The sequence below is a fragment of the Lycorma delicatula genome, chromosome 4, assembly GCF_047948215.1.
Source record: "Lycorma delicatula isolate Av1 chromosome 4, ASM4794821v1, whole genome shotgun sequence".
NCBI lineage: Eukaryota > Metazoa > Arthropoda > Insecta > Hemiptera > Fulgoridae > Lycorma > Lycorma delicatula.
In genome coordinates, this window is record NC_134458.1 from 43,481,186 (window position 1) to 43,507,599 (window position 26,414).

At 26.4% G+C, this 26,414-nt stretch overlaps 1 long non-coding RNA gene across 1 annotated transcript; it reads left to right on the forward strand.

Moving 5' to 3' along the window:
• The first annotated feature begins 312 nt into the window (after positions 1 to 312).
• LOC142323326 (uncharacterized) lies at positions 313 to 26,414 on the forward strand. Its single transcript, XR_012756084.1, has 2 exons — positions 313 to 880; positions 26,139 to 26,414. It is a non-coding gene; the product is annotated as an uncharacterized LOC142323326 (long non-coding RNA).

Genomic DNA, 26,414 nt, shown 5'->3' on the forward strand with positions numbered 1-26,414 from the left:
AAGACTTATTTTCATGACCACAACTATTCTAGTTTAGAAGGTATTTTTATGTCCTTTAATAATCTTCCAATCCGTAATGAATAGGCGTTTTTCTTATACTTTCATTCAGTAGATTTTTTGTTCATTTTTAAAATTAAAAATGTTATTAACTGAAATCCTCAAAACATTACCGTCATTCATTGAGCGATGCAATTATTTAAATTTTGTACGAATTTAAAAAAAATACGAGTAATTCTTAACCTGATGGATGGACTAGGATGGGATTGGAGCGAAAGCTTCATCGGATTCCCTAAAATCGGCCTTGGTGGGGGTTGAAGAAATTACATTATACGTTACATTACATTATGTTATTTACATTACATAATTAGGGGAGGTGATTCCAAAACGATGCAACAATGCGTTATGTTAATACTATATACAACCGCAAATGATATTACATACATATAATAACATATAGATGGCATCTGAACATAATTAATCAGAGAAATATTAAAGAAGGTTTTAAAGCACTTCGATCATAGTTTTTCTCAAAATGACGGTTCTAATCAGTTATTTATTAATCGGTTCGTGGTTGCACACCTCTTTTTGAATTTTATGCGAGTGAAACAAGAAGCATCAAAAATAGTTATATAGATAAAAATAGGCGTAGTTGAAATGATGGAAAAAAGAAATTTGAGTGGGCGGACAGTGAGGGAGGGGGTGATTGCATGGCGTTTTATTCCAGTCGTGCTTAAACCAGCGGACAGCAAACAAACATGCCTCAACCTAAACTACCGGGAAATGAAGCAGGCAGTCTTGTGACTACTTACATCATCTTAGTTATACTGCTCATTTCGTTATGGGTTCTATATGCTGGCATCCTTTAATTCCTGTCTTATTTGTAAGTAATTTTATTGTAATTACTTTTTTTTTATTATTGTTATGACAACAGTATAATTATTAAGTTATATACGAAAAGAATCTCTGTCCATTCATATAAACAGAAAATTATTACTAAGATTTCGATTTTTCGAGTTATGATGGACAACTCACATCATTAATATTTCAGGAAACTTTCTCAAGCTTATTCACAAATAAATAAAAATGATTCCTTTATTCAGATCGGGATATAAAATTTATACGTTATAAAGATTACGTCAGGAATGGTAAATATGTTGCTCCACGTAAAATAAAAAATATCCGCTCCAGAATTTTTTTGGAAGGATAAAGAAAATCCGTTGAGAAAATCTTAATCAGAAAAACAGTACAAAATAAGAACTGATAAATACAAAAGAGAAGTGATGATAATCCAAATTAATATATATAAATAATAATAATTATTATACGGACAAAAATTAATGTAGTTAATAAATTTCGTGATTTTTAAATACTAACATGAAGATTTAATCGATATCAAATAAAGTAATAATTCTGAAGTTGTTAATTGAAGTGCATTCAAGTACAAGATATTAAATTAGTATATAATAATCCAGATTTATCTAATTTATATTAATTATAAAATTAACAGAATAATACTGTTACTGTAAAAAGAAAAGTTTAATTTTAAATAAATAAAACGGTTGAACCATCCTTTAGATAAGCAGCATAGTAAAATTCATTCTCAAAACCAGAAGTATTGCATCGTATACAAGCGCATGGAAATGTTGGACTTTTTAATAATATTGATTAATTTCATTATATATCGGCCTAAATTATCAACATTTATAGCATTAAAAAACGATCTGATAGCCAATTTTTGAATACTGAAATTTTTTCCTGATTTTTTGTAGTAGACCCAAGATTATACTCGTATTTTATTTGGTAATAAATATTTAGGTATAACAAATACTTAATATGATGGTTAAATTACAATTTTTCCTTACGATGCTTTAAGAAGAAACAGGTATGGTTTGATCGATTACAAAAGGAATCGGTTTGATAATATCACGAGAATTGATCGTTTAACAAGACGGTCAAGAAATTCACATTAGGGCGATAAAAATACAACTAAAAATTCAGGCTACTAAAAACAGTATGACTATCCCTACGGAGTATATTAGTCTTATCCATATTGTAAGTTAAATTTGCAATCCATCCGATGAATAATTTGTTGAACTGTAAACGAAGTAATTTGTTATTTCGTTAATTATCTTCTCATACAAATACACTGATACCATCAAAAAAAAACAAACCTAAATTATAAATTGTTTTAATAACTTCTATAAAATTTCGTTGCAAAATCAACAGAAAAAGTTTTAAAATCTTATCGTAAATTATTTTCTTACATAAACTATTAAAAAATTTCAATAAAATGTAACCCATGTTAATAAAATTAAATAATAAAATCCGTCACATACTCACAGTAATATTCCCTGAGAGGGTGCCAAACCAAGGTTTATACCAGCCCACACATACTCTTATTTCACGGTTCCTCTGATGGCTCCTACACAATTTACAATAAAAGAAGAAAAAAAATCATTTTAACTCAATTTTTATAATTTTATTCCAGAAAAATATTTTTCAAAAATGTCTGTCTACAGGAATATATAAAATAAAATTATACCTTTTCATAATTTGACATAATTGTTAAAAGTAATTAATATGTCATATTAAAAAAAAAAATCATTTTGTGTGTAATAAAAAAACATTATTAATGATTACATAAGCAATTTAATGTAAATCGACAACAAAGTTTTTTTTTGTTTTTTTGTATAAAGCTGGTTACAGTTTTTACTCGTTCACTATAAATTAAATTATTATTATTATTTTTAATTATAAAATGAAAAAAATAAAATAGTTTTTTTTAAATATTTTAGACTATCTATGCCAGTCCTCATTATAATTATTATAGAATACAGTGTGGTTTTCCTTTATAGCGCTTTATGCGTCAATAACTCTGTATTATAATGCTATTTTATTATTTTTTTTTAACAGATTAAGGAAGGAGAAAAAACTACTTATCTTAAGATATTCGATTGCTGACCATAAAATTGCTGATCTATATATCGATTTCATTTCGATTTTTTTTGCTGAAAGATCGATTTCGTTTTCATTAGCGTGGCTTGAATGTTCAAAACTTTACAATATTAATAGATTTAGATGTGTGCTAACATATTTATTATCAGACTGAAGACTATAAGCTCCGATTAATATATGATCACACTAACACTTGCCATCGGCACGGATTTTAATGGACGCAGAAAAAAACATAAAGTAAATAATTATATGCATTTTCCTCTTTTTAAAAATAAGCGGGTGTTCATAAAAAAATAATATTTTATCACTTAGAAACCATTAATTTTTAGAAAATCTCTAAAAATTAGAGATTTGATTAATAATTACAAAATTTGTATTATTAATCTATACTCATTTCATTACACATTACACTAAAGTTTATAACTAATCTAAAAACTGAAGCTAAATTTTTAAGATTTTAATAAAATCCTTTTTTTATACTTTTTTCAGTTTATTTTATTAAACAAAGAACATACCGTAATCAACGCTTTTACAGCATCCTTAGGGACATATAGTAAAAAAAACCTTATTGATGTCAGTATAATTTATGCAGAATATTCTGACAAATATAGATTAAGACGATAGACACTGACATTAACGTAAATATGTTTTTAATAATTGCATGCTCCTGACATGCTGCAAAAGACAAAATCGTTTGTTTTTTAATCTGATTTTTATTATTAATATTTTTATTCCTACTTTTTTTATCTACGTTTTATGTTAAACAACCTGTGCAATGGTGTTTTTTGCTGTTTTTTTTCTTGTAAGATACAGCTTAATTTTTATTTTTATTGCGTGTAAATAACTTCTTTGGAAGAAAATATGTAAACTGACAATAGGCCTCATTTTACAATCTTGTTTTCCAATTACATTTTGGATTACTGTAAAATAATTGGTCGATCAAATGAAATGAGATTTATTGTAAATTAAGTGGTTTTTCTTGACATATGAATGATCGGTAAAAAATAAATGTTTATAACAGAAATGTAGATCAGCATGCATTATAATATTAACATAAGTACAGTACAAACTCAAATATTCAGCATCATATTAATGATATTCATATTTACATAGGGAATCAGTACGATGTCATATTATTCCTCCGCATAACATATTAATTACCCCTTAACTTTCAGTTTACTGCAGAATATGAACTTAACAAATCGCATACCTATCTTGACCTCACTATAAAAAAAATAGATAAAAAGCATACTTTTAAAATACATTAAGAAATCCAGAACAAATGAAACGTCCACAAGTTATCTAACCACCCTACACAGCACATACAACCTTTTCACATATACTGTAAATCATTAGCCCTAATAGAAAATTCTAAATTAGTTGACAAATACAAACGTAAACATAGTTTACGATAACCAAAACTGATAGTTTGTAACCAAACTGATAGGCAAAATATAACAAAAAATTAAAAAAATCTCATCTGAGGACAAAAAATGACTTGACAATTAATATTCATTTAAAAATTGTCGATATTTTCAGGATATAAATTTTTTGTGATGTTTTAAAAACTACACGTGCAAGATCATTAAACATAATAACAAATCAAAAAATTCTGAACTTGTCAGTCCAGAGATTACAAATTAAGCTGAACAGACTGGATCCATATTAACCCACCGTTACAAAGAATACATTTATTTATTACAAAAAATTTAAAACGATTAACCGTTAAAAATGATTTGTAGGGATTTGAAACACAAACAAAGATAATCAGGACACAATATGAAAATCATGGACAAAAAATACGAACTTAATACATTTGAAAAATATGAAATTTATGAACGTACTTAACGACAAAAGCTACCGACTTAGCGAAATGACATAACGTAGGTAAAATTTGATCAGATGGTTCTGTATAAGAGTATAAAAAAAGCTCGTGTGTACTTATGTACGCACGTAAAAAGTTATTCTTCTTTGGCGTGAATAAAAAAATAATTTTTTACGTATTTAAACAAATTTGAATCGAGTCAAACGATCGATAGACGACATTAAATACCATGAATAAAAGTTTGAATAAATAACACTTAAATTAAATAATATTTATTTTATACAGTTTAAAAATTATTGACGTATTCGCTTTCATATAAAACAAAGTTCATCGAATATATTTCGATTGGTTTAGTTACATTAATTCTTCGGATGACGATTGAATAGGCACGAGGGTTATTAGCGGCTTATGATATGAAAAATATGATACAGTTTTATTTTATACTAGTGTATTTTATAAAAAATTTTGCTTTTGGTAAATTATAAATTTGTTGTAATTAAAAATAAAAGATTTCTGAAATGCTAAAAATCAAAATTTTATCAGCTAATTTATACTTATATGTAAATATCAGAAGAAGAATAATATAAAATTCTCAACTGCTACCACTAATAAAGAAAATAGGGTTAAAAAATTAAAAAAGCCTTTTTAAAAATCATATTTTTACTTTAGTAACGTCTAGACCTAATGTTTTTTTATTAAAATTAATATATATCTTCTATTATTAATTGATATTCTTTATACAAAAAAGACTTCTCTGAGTTTTAAATTCCAAATATTATATCTGCTTAATCAACCGTCTGTATTAGTTGCTGATAATTAAAAAACATTATAGATTTATCTTAAACAGAAAAAGAGGTATGATTTTACTTTCCTGGCAAATGTAGTTAGAATAGGTACATTAAAGCCGAAAGTATGGCGATCTGTCAAAAATTAAGTATTGGGGTTTTTCAGATCTTTATGCTTTAGGGTTTAACTAGTTCATCTAGACCAAAAAAACATATGTACCAGTGTTGCACTGTTTTTGGTTTCATATCTCTGAATTGACCGAACCGATTTTCTTAAAATTTGGCTAAAATATATATATATGGGTTATTGATCATAATTTTTTTTTCAAAATTCGTAATGGTGGTAGGGGGATTCGTAAAAAACCAACTTCCATTTTCTTCAGAAACATTTTAGAGAAAACTTTATTAAAGAAAATTTTTTACCAATTACAATGCATATATAAATAATCCAGAAAAAAAGTTTTTCAAAAAATCAACCTCCACGTCCTAAAATTGAAATATATATATCTTTTTTGTTCTATCTTCCTTCGATTTAAATATTTTTAAACATTTTTTTGAGAGTTTATACTTCATATATAGAGGTATCAAGAAATTTGTACAATTTTTTTTTAATATGAATCCTGGGCCTAATTTTGGAAATTTTCTTTTCCTTATTTAACCTTTATTGAAAGGGTGTTAGATTTAGAGAAGACTTTACTTAAGCAAATCTATTAAGCTTAAATGGACATTTCTAGAAAAACTTTTCTTAAAATTTATTCCCCACATCTAAAAAATATATACAGTATTCTGTTTTTTTTTTGTTTTTTTTTTGTGGATCTAACTGTTTTAATTTTTATTAATAGCCGAGAAAGTCATGCGATACTTTGGTAGATGTTTTTTGCTAAACATTGGTCATTGGTTTTCCTTATCTTTACAAATCATTCTGTAAACAGCAATGTAACATTAAACATTTTAAACGTTTTTCTTCAAGTTATTTTATTTTTAACCTACGTGAAATTTATTATATTTAGATTTTCCTAACGACTCGTATCAACATTTCATTGTTAATATTACTTTTATTTCAATAAACTGGTTAGACACGAAGTACAGAATCGTCGGTAAATATCATTTAAAATGATTTTCTTTAAATTTTATTAGTGATAAATAATTAACAAACAAAAACAAAATTTTTTAATAACCAACAAATTTTTAATTTATTTGGAGTAAGTTATAATGCGATTTAACAAATAATAAAATAGTAAAAGTAGTCGAAGGTAGTTGAGTTTATTTTCTACTTTTTTATTCTTTAAACGCCATTTTGAAATATTGATTTAGGGTTTTTATATATTTTTGTAATCAATTTTTTATTAGAATAATCATAATGTAAATAAATAATCTGTTTTGATTGGTACACAATATAACTATTCTTTTCCTATCGGCATAATCTAAAATATAATATTTTAAAGATTACTGATAAAATACATTAAAAGTTAAATTTTCGTTTGCTTACCACTTACCTCAAACGTAATTAATTACGGTCATATTAAAAGCACATAATAAAAATCTTAATAGTAATTGCATTGTTATAATCTTACATAATTTCTGTGATTTTACTGTTTTTTATTCAGTGTTTTTACGGCTTATTACTTCACTGAAAGTCCCGGTTTCAAATCCTGGTTAAGAATCAATTAATTTATCTAATAATTATACCTCACGGTTATTTTTGTTTTATATTTTAACCTTGTAAATCGACGGCTGTAGGTGCAAAATGGGATAAATTAAAAGTATAAACCGGTTAAATTTAAATTAGTTAAAAGTTTAAATGTACTAAATATTTGTTGACATTTTCCATACGTATGGGCACTAAACAACGATCTGATAGCCAGCAATTTTTATATCTTAAAAACTCATTTTGACTTTTTAAGAACGATCAAAGGTTCTTAAAGGTCATTATACTTGAAGATGGGAACATAGGAAATCATAATAATTTCATATTAACGGCTTAAAATAATAATTTTACGTTAAGCAAATGTAAAGTAATATAATTAAGCCGATAAAATGAACGTACTTTTTATTTATTAATTATTTTTATTCCCTTAATTATTATTAATACGTATAATTTTTATTTATAACTACGCTTAATGATTTGAAATTGTTATTCTATAACTAGCATTTTATTTTTGTATTAAATAGTAGATAAAAAACCTTACCTGTTGTAGGTAGTGACGGGATTTTACCGATTTCAGTAGATGACACGATCAAAATATTTAATCGTTTTAATATATATTTAATATATTCTGGAGAATATTAGTCTCCAGCTGACTATTCTTTCATCTCTCTCACTCACTTTCTCTCTCTCTCCATCTACAATAAAAAAATTTAACTAAATAATTACATTTTTTACATTTTTATAAAAACTATTAAATTAATCTTTATTAAATTTGTTTATTCAATGTTTAATTTACCGCCATACTAAAATTGGTATGAAGAAATAAGAAAAGGAAAAGTAAATTACAGCAATCTATGCCGATTAATTAAAATATGTTCTTAAATAGATGAGATTAGTATATATATTTTAAGTAATCATTTATGAAATCACGGAACGCTGAAATTGCACTAACACAAAGAAGGAGAAGAACGGGATAATTTCTATACGAAAGTTTTGTATAATTCCTACCGATTACCTTTAAATAATATTAACTTAAAATAATAAAACAAAAAAAAAACTATTAATGTGGTATAAAATTCATTTTTTTCAATTAAATAGTTTGTAAAATATAATTTATTAAACCCAAGCTTTTTTTCGTAATGCACAATATAATACAGTCTGTTGCATTACAAAATTATGATTTGTGAAATTCACAAATAAGACCATATTATAAATTGCGTAATGTTCACTATTCTAAACGAATTGTATTAATTTTTTTATTTTTTCTGTAAATGAAATTAAAAGCTGAAACGATTTACCCGCTAAGTAAAATGTTCTGCTTTAAAGAATAAAACTTATTTTTGGAATCATCAGTTATATGACAGGTTTGAAGCTATTTTCATTCCTGTTTCTTCTATACTAGCCTTTTAATTTCAATATATTTACTATTTCATACATCATTGATTTTTGTTTTTTATACTCCGTTCATTGTCCGTATAACAATAATACAAAATATTAGGATGTCCTAATACTTGGTCAACCAATCGCATGTATCTCTTTACAAGAGTTTGCTAAAATTTTTCTCCTCTCCTACCCGTCTTAAGACCTCTTCATTTCGAATTGTATTTACCTACCTAATTTTCAATATCCGTAATATCATATCTCAAAGGCCTATATTACTTTCCTTTCTGTTTTTCCTAATATCCATGTGGCACTAACACAGAACGCTTCACTTCACTCGGAATGTTTTCAAGAATTTCTTTCTAATTCTTAAAGCTATATTTGATGCTAGAAGATTTTTTTTTTTATAAAAGCTCTTCCTACTTCCGCCAAACTGCTTTTGATGTCAGCATTAACTAACTTTGTATAAATGAAACTAATTTATACATATTAAGTATACGAGTATATATATGTATAAAATAAACTATTTATATTTGTATGCCTCTTTTTAAATTACAATAATTATTAATCTTTCGATTTTGATCCTGTTTTTTTTTTTGGGGGGGGGGGTCATCGCTAGATTGTGATTTATTTAATTTACTAATTTATTTATTTAGAACAGATTTTCTAAATTTCAAGTTTTACAACATTTTGTTTCAACGAAATATTTATTTGTGTATAACTCTATTAAAAAAAAAAAAATTTTGCTTTAAAAATATAAACAAAATCATTTCCCAGTCTTTCTGTTCGATTGCCAGATATTCTAGAATAAAAATAAAAACATCATGAATTTACTTCGGTTAAAATATTTAAGTAGGTCTGTCAATAAAATTAAAACAAGAGTTAGTCATGAAAGGATTCTTGGCGGTGTGTATAACGTACTCAAACTATTTTATACGTTAGAGAAATTTATTTTTTACTCCGATAAATTACCGTTAACTACTCGTGAAAATGAATATATGCGGCTTACTGATGTAGACAGTATTTATTTTCACTTATTTTCACTTTATATTCTTCAAATAAATTTCTATTAATACAGCCTATAACTTTTAGAATTAACATCTACGATAATATTATATATTACTTATCCACGTTTAGAAAGCTCAGCTGATATAAAATGTGGAGATGGATTGCTGAACCATCGACTGGCTTCTTACTACCTACGATTCCCTGTCTGTATACTATTTTCTCTACTGTACTATTAACAGTAATAATACTATTCCAACACCCCTTGGTAGAAACAGTGACTATCTACGTGCTTTCTAACTTTGACAAGTAATAAATCTAAAGTAAAATTACATTTTCTACTAAACCAGAGTTCTATTTTACACAGCCCAAAATCAATTTAGTTTTGATGAAGGGATTGTTTTCTTGTTTTGTAACCAATAATAACAATAAAAGGTTACATTTTTTTTTTACCAGATTTGACATATTACCTTTTAGTCATGCCATCATTACTAGGAAACTCTTGTAAAATGGTTGACAAGTAGTCAATAAACTAATAGAGGATTTGCTTGTGTAACCAAATTACAGTCCTATAATTGAAAAGTTTGGTACTTTTTACTGTTATTATTTTTTTTTAATAAATTTTAAATAGCGTAAACTGATATGATTTTTAGACCCTAATAAATGTCTACAGGATCAAGAGAAATCGAATCCACCATTATTTAACTTTGATGATGAGAGCCAGTTTATTAAATATGGATTTAGCTGTTATAATTTTATAATTACTTGTGATTCTAAATTTCCAGCATGTTATTCAGTAAGACAATGCAGGTGTTCCAAGACAATTGTGATACGGAGAGATGCAGTTGCTGCCGCAATCACAACCTATTTTACTGTTTTGTTTCTGTTCTAACATATCAATTAGGCTATTGCTACTTTCTGAATTATTATTTTTACAAATTTGGTGGCAAACAGCATGCAATTTGTGATTTTTATCCTAGAGTTCTTAATTTCTTTATCTTTTATTTAATAAATATATTTTTTATGTATTTTATCTAAAAGAAATGTTTTAATTATTTTTACATATTTTAAATAGAATATACAATTTTTTATTATATTTAATATGTTTTTAGAATTAAAGTCAGTGATAATCATTTTAAAACTATCGGTTTATAAAATGACAAAATTTGTTAAAAAATATTTAAAACTTACTTTGTAACATTTCCAGTACTCTTGTGATCATAATTGCTAACCACCACATAAATGAAAATTAAAATTCCACTAACATTTACAACTTTGACATTCTATATAAGCACAAATACACGTAATAACCACACCTTAACCCACACAAACATTATTAAAAAAAAAAATACAGATATCTAAATAACAGACAAAATCAAAATAAATATTCAAATCCTGCACATGTTAGATTTAAAATATGTATCTGCCTAATTAAAAAAAAAAAAAAAAAAGAAAAAAAAGAAGATAAACATAATTAAATCCAGCAATAATATCAGCTGCTGCTAGGGTGAGAACATCGGTCACTGAATATGGCCACAAAAGTAACTAAAAATGTTATTACGTAAGTTTCAAAAACCGTTTCATAAATTTGGTCCAGTTTGTTATTTAAAAAGTTTGTAGATTTGAATATATTTTTTGTATTTTTTACAAATTCTATTTCGATCTTTTAGGAGAGAGTTTTTTTGTCTGTCATGTGCAATATTGTTTAAAAGGGAAAAATTCTGAAATAGTCATTGAAAACAATTGTTGCCTATGTAGCTTAAATAACTAGAGAAAGTAACAGATAAACTGCAAGTTCTGAGCTGGATTTATGGCTCAATCATGTACGTTTTTTCACTTGATGCAGTTTATCTCGTAATAAATGAATAAAAAAACAGTTTATATTTTAAATCATCCATTAGAAAACAGTTCCCTACCACCAGTAACATCTATATTCTGATCTATCTCAGTAATGCCTTTGTAGTAAAGTTTATATTATTCTGTTTTTTACCATTTATTCATAGGTTGACAGTTTCCATTCCCTTTCAGATTACTTATATTTTTTTTTCTTTTGAGTACTAAATATCAACAGAAAATTTTTGTCAGAGAAAACTGAACTTTGCATTATTTAATACCTGTGTTCTCTAGAAATCAGATGATTTCTGGAGAACATATCTCTTTCTTTCACTGTTTAATCCTTTCATTTTTTAGGGTGCTACTCCTTAAGATGTTTCAGCTATTTATAGAACCTATAGATTATGACTCTTCAACCCACAGCCCACAGGCCATATGCGATCTGTCTTAAAGATTTTTAAAACTGCCTTAAAGACTTAAAAAAATTAGTTATATAAAATTTCTAATGTTTTTTAAATGTATGTGTATTTATAAAATAAATGTGAAAGAATTAAAATATAAAACACAGAAAATCAATATTTTGCCTTATTTAATTTCATTAATTATTTGCCGAATTTGTAATAAATAAACTGTAATAGTAAACGCAATAAAACTGAATTTAGTGAATACATAAGAGTTCAGGGATTTCCGAAGCCAAATGACAATCAAACTAAACAAATCAAATCTAACCAATCTAACAAATTAACCGTCTAAGTTTTTAAGTTAACAGTTAACTGTTAATTAATAAATTATTGTACAAAAAAGGACTTAAATACAATCACATAAAAACGCGTTAACAAAATTTAGAGAATTTTCCATAACTCAAAAATAGAGTATATTGAGGTATGATCTTTTGGCTTAAGATATCAGTTTAGATCTACAAAAGCAATGTAAATTGTAGTATATCTGATTAAAATATTTTATTTACTGGATTGTTGTCCTCTAGCCAAAACAGTTTAGAAAAATTGAGGGTGAAAAATGGTTGAAAATCATTGCTGCTGACCATCAGTTTGAAAGATATGTATTTACTACCTTTCCCATAAATCGACATAGTTTTAATTCCTTTATTAATATTATTTCCTATGTTTCACCAAACCTTCCAATATTATATTTACTTATTCATTTATATGAACCATTCAGTTAGTTTTTCTCTTTCCTTGAAATGTATTAAGAAATTTTCTCTTCTAACCCACTTCTGCAATTAATTTTTTTTTTAATAAAATATCAAATTAATTCTCTCCACACACCTCATCACAGTCATTTTAAACATACCTATCCTTTGTAAGATAGTAAACTGTATTCCTTATGAACTGATGGTTCAGTTACACTTAGAGTGTTTCAGGGAGTAGCACCGAGAAAACCGATGGGTGTAAATTAATTTAAAATACCAATAGCATTGAAGAAGTTTATCAGAGTCCCTTAGAAATTAGATCACATCAACCGTAGTTTCATCGCATTCTGTTGACATTTTTAGCAGTTATTGAAGAAAGTAGTCGATACTATTTAATAATTTTATTTTAAAAAAGGTTTACTTTCTAGATATTCCTTTATATATTTATTACTATTTTCTTCTATAAATCATTTTCACGTTCATAAAATAGAATTATCCATTTATAATACTTGTTAAATGTTAATTCAGATTTGATATTCCATGTTACTAACAGATCTTTAATCTTGAAAAAGAAATATCAATAAATAATTACTTTTTTAGTTTTTGAATGCACTTAGACTTATAAAACCACTAAAAAAAGGTTTTCTTAATGTATTCCACAAATTTAGAAAGTGAGCTGTAACAATTACTTTTATTTTTTCAAAAATGAATATCGTATTTTATTGTGTATAAAAATATACTAAGTTTTTTTAATGACACCATAAATCTTATTTATAAGTTAACTTGTCATATAAGTTAAACTTCTTTTTGTTTGAAATTATTAAAATAAGATCCATGATATAATCTGTTTGAATTACTACTATGTTAATTATACTGATCATCAAACTCACTACTACAGACAAATACAGTATATATTCCTGAGAGAATTTAAGTCATCTTTTGGTTCCAGTTTTGGAACAGATTATTACACAATATAAATATGTATATTCTTTTACAGTTTTTGTCTAATATCTTTAACCATGATTATTGTAAAATATATGAAATATCATTAATTTCAGTTAAACTTTATACATCTTGAAAGGATTCAAAAGATTCTAGGTTCTAGATCATACTTTCTCAAGTTTGATTGGTAGCAAATATCTATATTTGCTATATAGAGCTTATATAAGTGTAAAAGATGTCCTAGGTCATAGTACTAAAAAAAAAAAAAAAAACGTTAAGCAGAAATAAAGTACAGTGTTTTGAGATAAATTTTCACGATCGGTGGAAAAATTAACATATTATAAAACAATGCCTTGTTAAAGTATGCTATCAGATCAGATAAAGTTTGTGTTTGCTTGAATTAGAAAAGTAGATAGAAAAGTGGGTACATAAAAACCAACAAGTAGCTAAATTACTGCATGTTATGATATTTATCTGTAGATGGTGAAATGGACATGATTTTCTAATTAGAATTTGATACCAAAATCTTAATTTATTTGCTGGCATTTAGTGTTTGTAAATTATCAATTCTCATGGCTTTAATGAGAATTGTATTAAATGAATGTTAAATTATATTTGTGATAAGTTACATAATTTAATTTTTTTTAGAGAATAATTAAATATGATAACACCTTAAATTATTAAATATCAAGGAAGTTACTAAAAAATTAGTGGAACTCTTTCTTCTAAAAGCTTTGTGCTGCTAATTAATGACACTTTCTTCATTTATATATCTGATAGTGTTAATAGTGCCTGTCTTAAAACCCTAAAGTGCCAGTACCTTAAGTATCTGTTATAAGTTAGGAAACACATTTAATATGTAACTGAATAATATATTTTATCAATGTTATGCCTGTTTGTTACATAAAAATCAAGATCTTAACATACTGAAACAATACGAAATTTACTAATATACTAAATTTGACAAAAACATCATATAAAACAAACACAAGATAGATTCATTATATTTCTTGATTACATATTTAAAGGTGTTAATTTTAAAACACCTTAAAAAAGGTGTTAACACCTTTTAAAAAAGGCATAAACACCTTTTTAAAGGTGTTAATTTTAAATACACTTCTAGGAGCAGTGTTACCAGATCTCCACCAAAAAAGGTACTGGTAATTACTCTTGAAAGGAATTAGTAAGAACATGTTCCATTATCTTGAAAGTTAGCCATTGAAATATTTAATAATTTTATATCATTAACTAATCTACAGATACATTTTATAATGTTCTTTTATTCCAAAAAATTATTGATCATTTTAATTTTATGAGAGTTAAAAAAAATTGTAGTTAACACTAAAATCCACGTAAAGATACATATATATTTTTAAAAATTTTTTATTAAAGAGAGATTCTAATGATACGGAAAATTTTTGTCTTTAAGATCTTAATTTTTTCAATTTTTAATGAAAATAAAAATGATAAATCTACAGAATAAAAATAACTAAACATAGTTTTTTATATGTATATATTTAAAGTGTTTATGACTGTATAAATTCATAAATTTTTACCACTCACATCTTCTGAAAAAGATAGGTTAAAATAAGAACACTCCAGCTGTTTTACATCATATAGGTCTGCCAAAATAAGAATGGTATAAAATAAAACAATCATATGCACAAGTAAACAAACTAACACATTCATGTGCTTAGCATAAGTGTGTGTGTGTATGCATGCTTGTGTAGATGAATGCAAGAATTCAGTTACACATACACATATGTATGAGTAAATGAATATTGAATAACATAAATAATGAACATACATGAATAACATGAATAATAAATCATAAATAACATTTATGAATGTTATTTATTTATTTATTTTTTTTTTCATTTGATTAAATGATTGCACATATAGGTTAGTAAATCTAATTGTATGATGTGTAGTTGGAAAATTTATTTCTCTGGTAAATAGCAAAAAAATAAACAAATAATAAATTTCTGATTGGAAGTTAATCAAATAGTTAACAAATTTAATGTTACACTAGTTTTAAGATTATTTTCCTTGAAACTTTAAGGTCTTGAAGTAAAACCATGGTTGGAAAGAGTGCTCACATATTAAATTGAATAAAGTATATTTAACCAAAGTATAATCCATGCCTAACTAGTAATAAGCATTTGCCCATCAGCACAAAGCAAAAAATGGATAAAAACAACTTTAATGGATAGACAGCTTTTTTGAATAATTTGTAAAATAGATATCTTAAAAAAAAGAATTTTATTACATGGCTGTTTGTGAAAAAGTAAATAACTACACTATCAAATCTATTCTTTTTCATTTTTATTTTTTATTTGATTCTAGAACCCCGCAAAAATTAAGCAGGGCTCTTAAATGAAAGGGTTTTATTTTAAGTAGCTGTAAATACTTTTATGTGAACATGAACGTTAAGTCCTCACGTAAAGACCATCTTGATATTTATATCCACCTATTGCTTGTTGTTATTTGGACAACTTATTGCTGATATACATTTGGTAACTGAGCGTGAAATTTCTTTACAGCAAGCAAATACTGTATCACAGATTTTTTCTCGTACTGTTTCTTATTAAACTATACTCTGAGATTTGATAAAATCGAGCTGACACATTGAACTGGGAATACTAACGTTAAATTGTGTTAACTATGTTAAATAGATAATGATGTTTCTTTAAATTTTGTGAGAGTAAAGGTTCAGTAATGATTGGATCTTGTTACTTTGTGCATCTCTTAACTTCACTTTCCCATTATTCTGCCTTGTTTTGAATCAATTCCATATTATAAAAGCAAAATAAAATAAAAAAACTAATTTTTACATAATCAAGTTGAATTTTTAAAGAGGGGATTGCTAAGTACTGTAACATCATCAGTGAAATAAATTTAACTACTTGTAACATAAAACAGCTATATCTACGCAAATATGCCGCCATTTTAATTTTAATTTGTACTCTATGTTTACAATTTTGATATATAATTTTAACAATGAACACAAAGATTTAAAATGCTTCAGTATGAACAAAGAAACTAATATAAGCGGAAGCATTATAAGGGTGCACTGATCACCATAAAATAACAAATGTTTTTTTTTATAAATAGAAATGATAACAACGCATTATTTTGTTTTACAATAGCATGAATGTGAGCTGTCTTTTAGGATAAAGATGTCATTTCTTTTGATCGTGAAAACATGAATGCAAATGTATCACTTTTATTTTTTTTTTAAATTTGACTCTTCAGTTATTTCAAACGTTTTTGGTTTGACTTTTATTTATTACCTTTATGAAATTTTAATTATTTTTTTTAATTAAAATTTTTAAATTATACAAATTGTTTTTCAAAGTCTGATAATGAAGCTGAGGAAGGCAGTTGCTAAATTAACATTAAAACTTAGCCCTTTTTTACTCAAAAGATACAAGTTAAAAATCAATTAGCATAGAAGTGCTTATCCTCATTCTTATTGATTAGTTAATTTGCTTGAAATAGATTTATTAATCTTGTGAAGGACCCATGAATCAGTGCAGAATAAGATTTATTAAATCTCAGGGAATATTTGTATACTCATTCATAAATTTCATTAACTACTATTTTAGTAATACATTTTTATAAAATCTGTCGTTCTTTCTAATTTCCTAATATTAAATTTTCAAGAATAAAGGATTTTGATGCAAGGGAAAGTTTTTTGCAAACAAACAGCTACCAACACATTAAGTAACCATTATTTCTCATGTAATACATTACAAATTATCAACTTTTTCCCAATATTACATTATTTATGTATTAAATATTTTTTCATTTCATGGAAAAAAAAAGTTATCTGATCAGAAGACAGATCATAAAATTATAGGAGGACATTTTTATTTTCAAAACAATTTAAAAACTAAAATATCATAAAAAATTAAAATTAGTTTCAAATATGACAAATATTTATGGATTTAATTTATTTGATTGTAAAGATTTATTATTTGTTACACAAATACTGAAATATTTTTCTAATAAAGTAGGTAAAACACATATATATTCATTAATGTATGTGTATATAATGAGGTATAAAAGTATATAGTAATGAAGTATATAAGTATAAAGTATATATGTGTGTATAAAAAACATTTAAATAAAGATACATACCCTTTCATAAATGCTTAAAATAAATTTAAGAATGTGCTCTAATATTAACATAAATCTTGGTTTTAATTTATTTAAATATATATGATGTATATTTGAGTACGTGTCTCACTAGTTATTTTTGAAAAAAAAAACATATTTAAAGTAAAAATAGTATATGGGTTAAATTTCATTTATAGATGTAATGTAGATAAAATATTTAGCCTACTTACATCTAAGTAAATGATTGATTATTTACAAGTGCAAACAGAATATATTATGTATATTTTATATACATGTGTGTCTTCTTTACTTTTTTCTAACATTTTTCATTTAAAATCTGTTTTCTCATTTTGGTATCAATATCAAATTACCAGTATACTAATTTAACAGTATACTACTTTTTTGTCCATATAATTCATACGGGAATGTAAAAAAAACCTTTAGTTCTATTCTCCAGTTGTCACAATTTGTAAAAATCAATTATCACTGAATGTTTTCTTTATGTATATTTTAAATAAAAACTGATAATTTAAAATCTTAATTTCTAATGTGTATGTTTTTGTATGCATCTAAAAAAAGTTACTAATTTCATTAAAGTAATTTTTAAAAAAATCACATATTAAGAAGGACATGTTTTTTAGTGTTTTTAATTCAAATCAAATTGTATGTTTTTTTTTTAATTCAAACTTTGATTAAAACTTGCACAAAATAGATTTTTAAACTCACTGAATATGGTATAATAATCAGTTTAATTCTTCAGTAGTTTATCAATTGTAGAACTGAAGAACTAGATAATTTTATGTTAATTACCAACTGATGAAATTTTGTCTAACATCTAAACTGATTGTCACAGACCATTATTGTTCACAAAATGATTGGCTTGAGAATAAAACCAACAATAAAGTCTAGAATAAAAACTAAGATAAATTAATATTTTCAAAAGATTAATCAAAAAATAAATGATAATAAACTCTTTGATAGGTAACAATCCTGTTACCTATCATTTGTGGACTTTTTAAAATGTTAAAAAGAATCTCAGAAAAATGAATGCTGCCACAGAATGAACATGTTTGCAGCCCCTTTCATATCTTTTCCCTCTCAGATCCAGATACCAAATGAATTATGGACTGCTTCTTCTTGCAAACAATAAATTTCCAGTGAACTTTCTTGGAGATTTATTGCCCATCTATTTATTTACTTCTCAGATATACAATGTTTAAATATTGTCAGATGATTTCTTGCTTCTGTACTTGCTCTGACTACTATTTTTCATCCTTAAATGCAAAATGCTGAGTAGAAGCAACATATAGAAGAATGCTGGACTGGATGAAAGAATATTGATATTTCTATTTTATTACTTGAGTTTTTTCTATAAAACTTCTGTAACCGCTTTATTTAGTTAAGGTAATAGATTTTTAATACCTTGTCTTCATCTGCCTTAATTTCTACTCTTTTAATACCTGAAAAATACCTTATTCTCTTTAATTAAAATCCTTCGATACAGAAGGGATACACTTCTAAAAAATAGATTAATTTAACTAAAAATCTCCTTTCTTTTTTCTTTAAAGTGAATCAAATGCAGTAGGATTCTTGGAGTTAATTTCCATAATTAATGGTTGGTGAGAATGTTTAACTGAAATATCACTTCACCACCTACTGTTAAACTTTCTAATCTGGAAGTTACCGTTTTAGTTAAAATCATTACACTATTTTATCCATAGAATCCCATCAAGAAGCTTGAAAATGAATAGTTCATTAGATAGATCTGCAAATACCTTGGTATAGATAGTTCTGTAGGAAATTCTTAAGAATCTTTGAGACTGTATTTTTTATATAATCATGGGCATAAAGTTATAACATTTAATATTAATGCTATACCAAAAAATGTTTAATATTTAAAGACATATCAAAAGCATTCCCTAGTTACTTTGTTTTGTAAACTGACATGAATTTACTGTTTTTATACAGTATGTAGAACAGCTGTACCTACAGGTACAGCTGTTACCTGAATACAGTCTGGGACCCAAGATTGTCACTTCTCATACCTACTCTCTCAACAAGGAGAGCGAAAAAAAGAGAGAGAGAAAATTTATGCCATTGTAAATGTGATAAATCTAAGATATGTTCATATTTTTTATTTGGTTCAGATAATTCATAAATAAATTCAGATTATGTTATAAAAACTAGTAATTTTGTAAATTATTTCTTTTCTCTGTAATAGAATATATTTTGTCAATATAGTTCAATTAGAACCAAAAAAAAATACATATGTGAATTAAATATTAGAGCAAAAAATAAAATATTATAAATAATGTTATCTTTGTAAACATATTTTTCAAAAAAGGTTAGTTTAACACTGCAAGAGTACGTATTTTTCAAGATATTGGGATAGAACTTCAACTTGATCAAGACAATGGTGCTCAACTGACAGCCCATGATGATTTCTTTTAAACTCCCCTACCTGTCTATTAGATATTCTAATATAAGAAAATTTTAGTTTTGTTTATCTCAAAGTGAATTTCTTCCTCATAAAAAACAAAATTTCCTTCTTTATCAAAATTTACTTTTAAAATTAATTTAATTCTTCAGACCCTTTTTGTAGTCACACCTATTTTGTTTAATTATGTTATATCTTACTTAGATACATTTAAGTTTTTATTTTCATCTTAATATAATGTAATTCATATAATTGTTTAATTCAAGATAAGCTATTAATAATGTTGCTGACACACTTAACAGTAATCCACCACACTAAAATCAATAATGATAATTTAGATAAAATTTATTATTTTTTTCAAAATGTGATAGATAAGAGGCACATTGCTGTATAATAAATACAAAAATGTTGAAAATATAAGTGAAGAAGACGCCTAAAGAAATCTATACTTAACTTTTTTGAGGCTTAGATTACCATAATCGATAATAGTTTGGCCGTAGTAATTTTTATGATTACAAGAATTTAAAAAAAAAACATTTCCCATTTATAGGTGCAAAGACAGCATTGATCTAAATAAAATTCCAAAAATGCTAGCAGCCATACTATCAGTAAATATAAAGTGTAATTTAATACTTTAAAAAAACTCACAATAATTTTTGTGGTATAATCTAATTTCAACTATGCGTTGCATTGTCTAAAATAATAATAATGCTGTTGGTATAGTATAAAAGTACTGGTAGTAGCAATAGTGAGAAATGGGTTAAAGGCAAGATAAGTATACTATATTTATTACAACCTGATATTTCTATAGAATCTAATTAATAAAAAGTACATTAAAAAATTGAAACAAAGTAATATTTAGTGCAAATAAAATGCTAATAGCTAAACCATATTAATAAACTGATTCCCACAGAATACAAAAACTTTTAAATTATGGGTATATTCACTCTTAATGGGCAACCACTCACCCAATCTCCATAGCAAAGAGATATCATCACAGCTTTTCAACCAGAAGGTCCTGGGTTGAAATAACAGTCAGTCAAATTTGGCATTTTTCATGTTACGCAAAATTTCCACACCATATTCCCATTCACAAGTTTATATAGTGGATTAATCATAAATAAAAACTGTATAATGGCTAATGCTTGTACCAATTTATGGCAAAATCAATAAAGAATAAATAAATAAAAAAGAAGATAATGTAGACAAAATGATAAACTTCTAATAGTTTACATGTTGAACATCTTAAGAAGTAGTTTTCTGAATATATAGGAATATAATATCCACATTTAATAATAATAATAATAATAATAATAAAAATTAAAAAAACAGTTGCTGTAAATCACTGATATGAAGCAATGGTGAATCTAGTTTAAATCTTGATAGCAACTGGTATTATATTAAATAATGTTTATACTACTCAATGATCCTACTAAAATTAATTCCAAAAAATAACCCAAAACTTGGATAAAATAGAGTAGCTGATTTCTCTAAAGCAATATAATTAACTACAAAAAAGACTTACAGTAAAGAAAAAATAGTATTTTTATAACCCACTTTTTTTAAAACAGTTCTCATATTTCATTGACGTAACATAAAACTACATTTAGTTTCCCTCTTTGGTAGGGTGACTGGATGGTGTTGGCATGGAACAGCTAATAGCACAGAGATTGATGCCATTAGAAAATTTGCCAAAAAAAGTGTAATAAATGATGCTACTTTCACTATTGATCAATAGCTAGTTAGTTCTTGTTACTTTAAAGATATATACAAGTTACTAAATGATATTTAAAAGTAAATTAATTTAAAGTACTTATGATTTTTTATCAGTAGATTATTTATTTCATTATGTTACTTATTGTATTTTAATTTGTCTTAAAAAAAAATTAAACTGGTTTTTTTTTAATGATCTTTCAAACATTTTTTAGAGGGAGGGTTATTAATAATTTGACTGGCTTGATGCTATTCTTTACTTTCATCTGTTCTGTGGAAATATTTTAACATCAACATTTGTTACTATACATCTTGCAGCATCAGTTATCTGCTGTAGATATTTCAGTTTTTACCTCTCTCTTCACATCCTGTATTACCAAATTAAGTGAAACAAATTGAATATTTTTTATATATAGTTCATTAAACTGATTAACATTTTTTTTTAATAGGAATATGCTAAAACCTTTTTTTCTACCATAAGACTTCTTTACTTTAAAATTAATTAACCCATCTAATTTTCACCATCCTCTCATGATACTACATTTCTAGCCCTCTATTCTTTTCCTTCCTTGTTTTCCTGCTGTTCACGTTTCATTCCCATAAAATTTTAACCATCATAATTTTCAGGTAATTGACTGTTTGTAACTGAGAAAGTAATTATAAATCCTTTTTAATTGGTGAAAATATTTTAAAAGTTCTATATTTGTAGAATGAAAGAATATTTAATCATATTTTCTTAAAAAAAGTCAGTAAATTTTCTTAACAAAGATTATTTTAAATCCTATTTATTTATTTTGTAGTTAATAAACTAAAACCATATGCAAAGTTATCTTCAGATTAAACTTAATTTAGTCCAGGTGAGTTTTTGAACCATCAAACATGTGTTGAGGTTCTAGCTGACCTAATTTGTGACTGATTACCATTTGAATTGCTGCCAACAGACAGCAGTTGTCAGAGTAAAGCCAGCTTGTGAAACACACTATTAGTATGTATTGACTTTTGCACTAAAAGAGAGCAAATGATTTAATGACTAGTTGATGAGCCAATAAAGTCAATGACTTTAGATTCTGAATTCTTCATCTTTTTATCAATGTATGTATATAAAGAGAGTAACCCATAAACACATAATCCCATTGTACTACGAATTATTAAAACTTCTAATCAGCCATTTAAATTTTAGAAATAAATTAATTCAATTTCTCTAATATAAAATTAAATTTACCTGCCCTTAACAAATGTATTGAGAGAAGTAAAATGGGTTACTAATGGCTAAAAATAAATCCTTACAGAAAATAAGAGATCTTATTGTTTAAAAAGTTACGATAAATGCTTATATTACAACTTTATTATGTATTTAATTCCTTTTAAAATATTAGAATTCTTTTATCAGCTCATAAAATACCACATGAATTCTGCTTCCAGAAATCCTGGACCTAATTACGCGGCTCATTTATACATAGAATTACCAGTGGCACTCCATTACTAGTAACTCCACTGATGAAAGATCTGCTTATTTAATTTTAAGATTTTCTAAAACCACAATTCCATGATTTTTTTAATTTTACATTATTTTTTAAAATGTTAAAATATTTTGTTTTTTTATTTTTATTAATAAAAATTGTGAAATACATCATGTAAAGTTGCATTAAATAATCTATTCCTTTTACATTTAGATTCAATTATTAAAATAATTAAGCTTAATCTGTTTAATGAGACCAATTAAAAGAAAACTGTAACATTATTTTTTTATTCACAATTTAAAACTGTTATTTTACTAGTAACTGAATGGAAAATATTTCTTATGTATAAACATACTTTTATTTAATTAATTTAAACTATCTATTAACACAGCAAAATATAAATCTTAATATGAAGCTTAAGCTTTTGTCTATAACATTAGCTTAATGTTATAGACAAAAGCTAATAGCGATCATAACCAACTAACTGAAAGTTATCATGAAACTGTCAGATTTTACATCTAACAGTGGTTAAAACATTACCTGATATTGGAATATTTTATAATAGATGATGAATTTACAAATTCAAAAAGTTTATTATTTATAAAAATTAGAAAGTTTTATTTTAGTGTATTAATAGCTGGTTTTTATTGATGATTAATTACAGCACACAAGACAACATGTTCAAAAAACAAATAGAATTACATATATATTTTTATTATTATTAATAAAATCATTTGCTGGTGCCTCAATATCGAGAATAGAGTGAGTGAAAAGATTAAATTAAATCTAATCCTAAACTTATAAATACCTAACTTACTTATGACTGTACAGTGAACTGGTTTAGCCTTTTTATAATGATTTCTTTTTCAATGAAGTTACCTATGTCATACTGTAATTTCTTCCTGATCTTTGGCCTGACATAAGATGACTTACATTCAGATTATCTTGTTTTATGGCTGTCCACAAACTTAATTGCTTCATTTTCTGTGTTTTAATAATGAGTGTAAAATTTCATTTAAAACTTGGCCTGCTTGTAATTTGTTTAGTAATTAATAAATTATGAATTAACAGTTTTGAATTGTAGATCTTAAAAAGCTTCCCTACAGGTTTCATATATACTTATTTCTATCAAAGTTATCAGTATTATACCTAACTCTGATATATATATATCCCTATGATATATAAAATATTGTTGTAATAATGAACTGTATCTGTTTAAAACCAGTTTTATTTCAGTGAGAAGAACTTTATAACTAGTATTCTCAATTATAAAAAATATTTTACAGAAATAAGGATAAGTTCCAGCAAAAGAAGCAATTTTGTTTTACATCACCTGTGATACAGAGTGGAGCAGAGAAAATGCATGTTTTTTAAACCACTAGTTTTCGGCGGCTAGTGGGAGTATTGACCTTCGGCAACCTCTGGTGGACAGCTCAGACTATGTAGTTTCAGTGACTATGGAGCGTAGAACATCGTGTATTTGCTGTTGAGCAGTTTTTTAGAAACAATGTTTCTGTGTCACGGTTCAATGTCTTTTCCATCGAAATTTTAATGTCAAATGTCGAGGTGCAGTTCCAGGTTGAAACATCATACTCCGACAGGTTGAGGCATTTAGAAGTACTAGATCTGTGATGAAGAAAAAACCACCTGGCTTTCCCCGTTCAGTCCAAACTCTGGAAAACGTAGATAGAGTGAGAAGGGCAGTTCTTGCTAGTACGAAACACTCCGCTAAGCGACAGGCTCTAGCGCTGGGTATGCCACATCGCTTGCTTCATCGCATCTTAGACGGTGATCTCAAATTTCACCCATAATGATCGTCCAACAGCTAACTGAAAAGGATTTTGTGCAACGCAAAGAATTTTATAGCATAATGAACGCCATTCTTACAGAAAATGCAAAAGCCCTAATAATGATGAGTGGCAAAGCCCATTTCCATCTGGATGGCTATGTTAGTGTACAAAACTGTCGGTACTGGACGTCGGAGAACCCACATGAACTACACCAAAAACCTCTCCACAGCTGAAAAGTAGCAGTGTGGTGCGGTGTCTCCAAGGTAGGGATTGTTGGTTCTTACATTTTTGAAGAGAGAAGAACCACAGTTAGTGACACCAGCGTGCTACATCGACATGTCAAACAACTTTCTGCATCCAGAACTGGAAAGGCATCGGGTGAATGTGAGAGAAATGTGGTTCCAACAGGATGGTGCCACAGCTCACACAGTGAGAGCATCGATTGAAGTGGTTTGAAAAATATTTCCTGGACATGTCATTTCATGATTTATCATTGTTTCTTGGCCTCCACACTCTCCCAATCTATCGATTTGTGACTTCTTTTTGTGAAGCTACTGAAATCAAGAGTGTACATGAACAAGCCACCCATAATCGAAGACCTGAAAATTTCCATTCATCAAGAAATTGAAGCTGCATTGAATGAAATATTGGAGAAAGCCGTGCAGAGCTTTGAGGAGAGGCTCCAAATTTGTGTCCGACAAGAAGGACGTCATCTTACTGATATTATTTTCCAAACCTAATTAAGGTATGTTGATTTCAAAAATGCAATAGAAATATTATTATTTAATGAAAAACCTTATTTTCTATAACTAAAACAACCAAAGTTATTCAGTAGTGAAAAACATGCATTTCCTCTGCTCCATCCTTATAAAGCACTAGTAAATCTTATCTTCAATTAGAGAGCCAGTTGAAGCTCTTTTACTTTTAACTGCTTGACTGCACTTTGTTGACGTTTTATGGCTAGTAGTTTAAGCAGTAGAAAAACAATCAAAACTAACAAAGCATATCAAAAAATTAAAAAATCTAATAACATTAACAATAGTGATAGATGCAGTCAGTATTATGGAATTTCAATGAAAATAATTTTTTCTAGGTATCAGCTGAGATAAGATGTCACAAGAATGGAGGAGTTGTGGACTATATTCAACGATGCATTACAACTGGTCATCACTAAGTGTTGTATTCTTTTTGACATACACTTATCAAAGACATTGCAGTGTACCAACTCTGTTCATAAATTACAAAAATAATTGTAAAGTTAACTTATAATGTTCATATATCATTAGTTCATTATGTTCATTATTTTTATTTTGTTTTTTTTGTATAATAGAAAATATACATTTATTTAAATAAAACATCTTATAGTTTA